We start from the raw sequence: 8,120 nt of genomic DNA on the forward strand, positions 1-8,120 counted from the left end.
ATTGTATATACTGTTGACTGAGTCTCAGTCATGTAGTGGTCACAGATGGCTTTATTTTCATTCAGTTTCTTTAGTTTTTCCTGTTAGTCGCTTTATGTTAATAGCAGTGGCAGGCTACATATAGACCATAATGAAGATGAGGGTGAGTTAGCAGAAGCATATTAATGGAATGCTATAATTAAAAGGGGGGGGGGACTTAGAGGTAGTTATTTTGAATTCCTGTGTTGTTTAGGTAAAGAAAATGCATCCTAGAGCAGAGGATGAAAAAAGTCTCTTGGTTTTAAGACTGTTATATCTCTTTCACATTCTGCATACACCTCCCTTCCCATTCTAACCATATTAGATTGAACTTTTACAATGTTTTTGAGGAGTTTTATCAAAATGCTTTAGTTCCTATCTCTGTTACTTTTCATATATCCTTTCGTTCATGCAACATATACATAATGAGTACTTAATATGTACTAAATGCAGTTCTAAACACTAGAATAGAGCCTTAAGCATTTTCCTTGTACTCTTATTCTTTAAAGAAAATGGCAAAAAGATGAAAATGGAGAGAAGGAAATAATAGTGCTGAGTGTGAACATGTTGAGCTTCTGAATTAATAGGGTTTCTAATTTTTTTTGCCCTTGATGTTTTAGAAAATTATCTGATTATGAAATATTAGAGCAAATAGAATAATAATGATGACAAATAATACCTTTCTTCTGTAGAATGTGTTATTCTCTCATTTGTTCTTCCTCCAAAACCATGTGAAGTTGTTATTATTGTCGTCATTACACAGATGAGAAAATTTAAGATTATGCAGCTTAAATAGTCACTTCCAACAATTTACTGTTAGCATCTCAGAAAACTTTCCTGTGCCACAGTTTCTTCATTGCATTCTTTACTTCTGTATTTCTCATTGTATAAATCAGGGGATAGAACATGGGGGTGATAATGGTGTAAAATACAGCCACCATCTTATCTTCGGAAAAGGTAGTGTCGGGACACATGTACATGAAAGTACAGGGACCGAAAAAGATGATGACCACAGCAATGTGGGAGCCACAGGTGGAGAGAGCTTTGAGCCTGCCCTCGTGGATTGCTTTCTCAGGGACACTAGGATGACTGCATAGGAGATTAGCAAGATAACAAATCTCTCCAGAGTGATGATTCTACTGTGTCCGAACAGGCAAGTTTCAGCACAGGATGGACATCACAGAAGTAAGGATCGATCTCATTGGGCCCACAAAATGGTAGTTGGACAAATGGAGCCAGTTGGATACTAGAGAGTAAGAAGCCATCTCTCCAGGTCCCCAGCAACATTTTATTGCATTTTTCTCGATCCATGATGGTCATATAGTGTAGAGGTTTACATATAGCCACATAACGATCATAAGCCATTATAGTAAGGATGAAGATCTCAGGGCAGCCAAAGAAATGTACCCCAAAGAGTTGTAACATGCAGCCCTCATAGGAGATGGTTTTACTCTTAGCTAACAGATCAATGATCATCTTAGGAGCTGTGACTGAAGAATAACAAATGTCCACAAAAGACAAGTAGTAGAGAAAGAAATACATAGGAGACTTGAAAAGGTTGCCCATGTGAACTGTCAGCATGATGAGGAGGTTTCCCAGAAGAATGACCGTGTAGAGGAAAGAGAACACCACAAAACTAATTTCTTCAACCTCTAGGTTCTGAGAAAGACCCCAGAAAACAAATTCAGTTACATTGTTTACTTTTTCCATGGACTTAGTCTAGTAGGTCAAGCTCCTAAGACACAATTAAATTATCTGAAAAAAAAAATAACGACAACCAACACATATTTTGACTAATAACAAATGGAGAATCACAGTAATTGAAAATAGAAAAATAAGTGCGTACTGCTGCTTGTGATGTACTAGTAAAGAAACTGAAGTGTGCATATTATGACATCTTTATGTGACAGTGCATTCAGTTCGCTTCAGATGAAATGACAAGTCCAGAGAGATAAAGCAAACCCTCTAAGTCGCACATCTAATCAAGTCTCACCTCTATCATTTTCTTAAATTAAGTTTATTGGGGTGACATTGTTTAATAAAATTATATAGGTTTCAATAATTATATGTTTCAATAAGTATACATCTGTATATTGCATTGTGTGTTCACTGTGCAAGGTCAAATCTCCTTTCCTCACTTATTTACTAAGATTTTTTCTTTTTCTTCCTTTTCTCTTTCCTTCCTTCCTTCCTTCCTTCCTTCCTTCCTTCCTTCCTTCCTTCCTTCTTCCTTCTTCCTTCCTTCCTTCCTTCCTTTTTTCTTTCTTTCTTTTTTTCTTTCTTTCTTTTATTTAGAAATTTAATTAGTTCTTATTCGATGTAAGGCACTCAACCTAATTTTAAAAGAACATCTATGTTTGGGGAGATCATAACATTTATATATCTAGAAAAGTTCATCTTTTTTTGACACAGAAACATCTACCCGCATTTTCCCTTTTGAATACTGCGACGAGTATTCAAGTAGTTAAGACTAGGTGAACTCTGCACGTTCTTCTTATAAAACTAATCTTTGTGCACATGAATTTATGGTCTCTTAGTTGATATCAAGCTCTTACAGTCAAGAGGTGCTGTGTGTGGTAGGAAAAGGATGAAAATTATACAAACCTGCTTCTGAGATAAAGGTGCAGCAACTCCAGATACACCATTAGCTTCATGGGGCTTCTGTTAGCCCATTTGTGAAATGGGAAGGTTTTAGTTTCACGATCAGCTATCGTATTAATAGTTATTTGGACTGTGAAATTAAATCAATTCTATCAGCCTGGAATAACCTTAAAACCCTGATAAGGAAGCTGAGCTAAGGGAAGAGAAAGAATTAAAAGAAACTTCTGCAGACACATCAAGGCCTGATTGTTTTGAAAGGAGGGGAAGTGAAGTCTCTGGTAATGTCTCCTTTTTTAAACTCAGTGTTTGAGGAACTACTTTGCCTTTGTATTCTAAACATTTGTTTGTTAACTGAAAAAAAAAAAGACAAAGACAAAGAAAAAAAGGACTCCACCCTTAATTTCATCATTCCTTCATATATCCTTTTAGTCTTTCAAATTTAATGCCAGCTTATATTAGGGCTTCCATTTAGGATGAATTAAATATTTCTGGACAATTTCATAATTGAAGGTAATATAAATGGCTTAGGAAGAGGACAATACTTAATTTAAATGGATGAATCCTCAGTGGTGGAATTTTAGACACTGAAGTGAAGTTCCTGGAACATAAGTGTGAAATGGGTATGTAGAATAGTTTTGATAAAAGGGGATTACTAGTAGTTATCAAACCATGTCACAGATGTAAATGGTCCCTTTAGTTATAGTTAGGATAGGATTACATAGTATCTTAGGTATTCATTAGAAATTTTGTTCATCTGAGGCCACATCTCCCCACGATCTGTTTAATCCAGAGCTTACAACTCCTACTGAACTCTGTGCTCTCAGCTCACTCCTTGTAGCAATATTGTGCCTGGCATGTCCAGCTTTTGTGAAACTATAGGGTTATATTTCCTTGGGTCTGTATATTAGATTGACAGAGAAGTCATAGTAGGTGTACCTTCTCTTATACAGTACAGAGCATGTTAATAATATGATAATAATACTAACAATTCAAATTCAGACTCTACCACATCCCTTGCTTTTACATGTTCATTCTCCTTTGATTTTTCTTTCTGAATTTAAAAAAAAAAAAAATAGATTTCCACCAAGAGTGTGACATTCAATTTAAGAAAGTTTAAATCACAGCAATTTTTGACAACTCTGAACGACGTTGCTTAGTTCCCATCTAAAAGAAACTGGGTGTTTAAACACAAGCTTGGAAATTTTGCTTCCACTGTCCAAACCATCAGGTCCTAGAAGAAATTTTCTTTCTCCTTGAATCAAGGGCAACCTCAAGAAATTCCTTCCTCATTTTTCTGAGCTTTTCACACATGGTAATGCCTCAATTTCCTTTGAAATTACTGGTATTTTCTTATTCACAATCATGCTACCTTATCTCATAGGCATTTCTAGATGCACTTTATTATCTTATCATCATCTTAAGAATTTTCGTCTTTCCTTATTTATGAGGACACGGTCTTGCAATTACAAGTTTTCAAAATATAGCAATTCGATTGAGTTCCCTTTGTCCACAAATCTACCCTATTAGTTTTAGGAAAAAAACAAACAAACAAAAAAAACAACTCACCATTATTTCCAAGAATTGAATTTTGCTTTATTTTTCTATCTGTCTTGAGATAGTTGGGGTGCAGCTGTCCAAAATAAAGTAAGAATGATGCTTTAGGAATTGTTTTGTGAATAATTACTGTCAGAGAAATCTTGATCCCCCAAACTCAAAGCCTGGAAAAAAATCAAGTCTTCATTATTCAGGTTCTGTTTCTCATCTCCCGAGATCTGCCATTTCACAGTGTCCTTGGCAAAAAACAGTCTTTTCTCTACTTCTTATAAGGTAAAGAGAATGACCTCAAAATATTAATGACCTCAGGGAAAGCCTTTCCCCTAGTCTCCCTTTATAAGCATAACCACATCAGAGTACTAACAATGAGTTTTAATTTCCAGATGCCTTTTCAACTTGTTAAAAATATTTAAAATTTTTCTTTATTTGTTAAATTTAAAACTCAATCAATCTTTGTATTTAGGACCATAACACTAATCCCAAGTGTTTCAGCAAAAAGAATTGTTTTATAGTTGTTCATTGAATAACTGTGCTTAAATATACTTAAAATTATAAGATATTCAATATATCATATATTAAAATCTCCTTTTGAGTCATTTATTGAATTTTAATTGTTATACTCTTTTAAAAGTTCAATTTTATTGGAAAATAGTGGATTCAATAACACTATAGGGGTTCCCTGCTTTTCTGTTTAACTGAGTCTCTGCTGCTTTCTCAAGGTGGCAAGTTCCCTTCCAGCTTATAGCTGGGATGAATAGCAGTGCAGGCTTTTATTCTTTTACTCTCTGATTGTAAACCATTAAGGTTGACACTTGACCACTATTATTCTTTCTTATTCCTTTCCTATTCCTGCTCTTTCCTTTCTCCTTGCCTTTCTTTCTTTTTTCTTTCTACACTCTTCTCACCTCCTTTTTCCTTTTTCATGCAATGTCCAAATCCCATACTCTTAGTTCTTGATACTGTTAGAGGAAACTTTAGAGCTGCTTATTATTTGGTAGTGAGCACAGCTGACATGTTAAAAGATGCTCCATTTCATTCACAGTTAAAAACATTCCATTTCACATTCCAATTAGATATTTGCTCACCTTTCATGTTAATAAAATGATCTTTTTGATAAATGTCTCTTAACAAATCGTACCAAAATGATGTGGGCAACAATCAATTTCACACATTTTGGTAAGAGTTTAAGTGGGTGCTATCTCTCAGGGAGTGATTTTCAACATTGATAGTGTTACAAGTACATATGGACTGAAATCTAGTGAATCCTTTTGCTATAGATAATCTCACTCATGGGCACAAAGACACTCGTTGCAGCCCTTTGCATGATAATGAAAGATAGAAAACAACTTCAAAGACCATCAGAAGTGAGCTGAATGAATCAGGGATGGTACTTCACACAACCATTAATATATCTTAAGCAGATATATAGGCAATGGTTTCTAAAAAATGGTATAAAGTGAAAGAGTTCAGAATTGTATGCTTAGAATGGTAATAGTTTTGTTAAGATTGGAATAATATATATCTCACACATACTCTTATAAAAAAGTAATTGTATTTAAGATAGTATGTATTTAGCATATTTATGGTCTCAGGGTGGCCAAATTGCATTTTTGGTATCAGAGTAGGGAAGATGACCTACCTTTTAAAATATTTCCTTTGGTAAGATTTAAAAATATGTCACAATCATGCTGCATTAAAAATAAAGCTTTTAAAAATACCTTATTTTAGTAGATGGTTTGTTATTTACCTTGACATATTACTGATCTATATCCACAGTGTTCTGATGTAGGCCGGAGGGATAGTGAAATTCTTAGGGCAACACTGAGATTCAGGAGTTTGAGTAAGATGGTGAGTCAGCTATTGGGACAGTTCTGGAGCTCAGTGCTGTATTTCAAATCAGACACCACCACTCTGCCATTAACTTCAGATTCGCTTGCAGTTTTATTACCATATGACCCAGACATCCCTCTTGTGGCTGTCTATTTCCCAAATTTGAAAACATCCATAAAGATACATGCATCCCAATGTTCAAGATGATTAGATAAAGAAGATGTGGTACATATATACAATAAAATATTACTCAGCCATAAGAAAAGATCAAATACTGCCATTTGCATGTATGGATGGATCTTGCGGTAATCACGCTAAGTGAAATAAGTCAGGCAGAAAAAGTTGAAAACCATATGATTTCACTCATATGTGGAATTTAAAACTGAAAGCAACAAATAAACAAGACAAATAAATAAAAACTCATAGACACAGACAGTAGTTTAGTGAGAGAATAGAAAGTTTAGGGAATTTTCTAGAAGTTTTACAATCTAAAATATGAAGAAGGAAATAAAAGACATGCACAGTAGCTCTTGATGGAAATGAGCACGGCTAGGTACAAACTGTCAGTAGATGAGGATGTGAAAGACAACCAAACAGAAAGGGAAAAGGGAGAAAGAGGTAGATTCAGGGTAAAATGAGGCCAAGTATATGGTGATGGAAGGGGATTTGACTTTGAGTGGTGAACACACAATGCAATATGCAGATTACGTATTATTGAGTTATACACTTGAAACCTACATAATTTTATTAATCAATGCCACCCCAATAAGTTTAATAAAAAAAACTTATATGCCCTTTGTCAAAACTCTTCAGCAAAGAATGAAAACTTGTTTGCAGTTTTTAATGATTAAGTATTATCAAACGATTATCCAGATAGAGATGGAGATAGACAGACTGACATATTTGTATAGTTCACGTAATTGAGATATATGAATGCATGTAGATATGTACATACATTATATATATACATATATATTAGAGTGATAGATATGAGTGACATACATTAGAATCAAGCAACATGAGGAAGGTAATTTTTATCTGTTCTCTGCTGAATTTCAGCATCTAGAAAAATGTAGGTGTTTAATAATAAACATATTTTGAATAAATAAAAGAATTAAGGTAATTTCCTATAGACACAATTAAATAGTGTTCAGCACTATTTTATACGCAATTACCATTAAGAAGAGAAGCCTGTGTCTTGCTACATCCACAGTAAAACCACTGTTTTTATCAAGTATTTTCCAGAACTCTCACACAGACATTATTTCTGTTTGGTTGTCTTTCATATCCTCATCTACTGACAGTCTGTACCTAGCCATGCTCATTTCTATCAGGAGCTACTGTGCACGTCTTTTATTTCCTTCTTCATATTTTAGATTGTAAAACTTCTAGAAAATTCCCTAAACTTTCTATTCTCCCATAAGTGCCTTTTATGTATTAGATGCACATTGTGACATTGATCAGATACATTTTCTCCAAGGATTAAATAAAACAAAGTTAATCCCCAACACAAATCTTACCAATTTTGATCAGAAATTATGTAGAGCCTAAGATATTCAATAGTCCTCTTTTCTTCCTAGAGTAATTGGGAACCCTTTACTCAAGAAACGTTTAAAAAAATGTTTCTAAAATTCTACCTGATTATCTAGAATCAGAATGCCTTTGGTCTCACAAAGAAACTTAGATCCTCATCTGCATGCCAGAGAGCAGACTAAGTTGATCCTAGATTCATCCCATACTCTCTGAAAGCCACTCTCACAGGATTTTGACTGGGAAGTGCTTCTTTTTTACCTTCCCAGGGGGAGTATTTAAATATGAATGGTGCGAAATATAGGAGTCTGGGGAAGGTCCTTCCCTAAAGTGTCCCCTAACTTTTAATTAAAAAACCCAAGTCAGGTATAATAAAGACCTTAATATTCAATATGTATTGCTAGATTGTGGGGAAAAAGGTGGTCTATTCTTGTAATTCAAGGTGTTCATTTGGGCCACTAATGCCATCTTTCGACTAAAATAAAACACGATGGTTATCAGTGCCTGGGTCTTGGTTTCTAATGCCATTACTTAATAAAACGAATTAAAGCTTCTTAAAGAAATCAGTGATTCTAGGTCTGAGACAG

General features: G+C 34.5%; 1 pseudogene; it reads right to left on the reverse strand.

The window, feature by feature from the left end:
* Nucleotides 1-806: 806 nt before the first annotated feature.
* LOC120596706 (olfactory receptor 4S2-like) lies at nucleotides 807-1,728 on the reverse strand (annotated as a pseudogene).
* Between the last annotated feature and the right edge of the window lie 6,392 nt (nucleotides 1,729-8,120).

The sequence above is a fragment of the Pteropus medius genome, unplaced genomic scaffold, assembly GCF_902729225.1.
Source record: "Pteropus medius unplaced genomic scaffold, Ma_sr-lr_union100, whole genome shotgun sequence".
Classification (NCBI taxonomy): Eukaryota; Metazoa; Chordata; class Mammalia; order Chiroptera; family Pteropodidae; genus Pteropus; species Pteropus medius.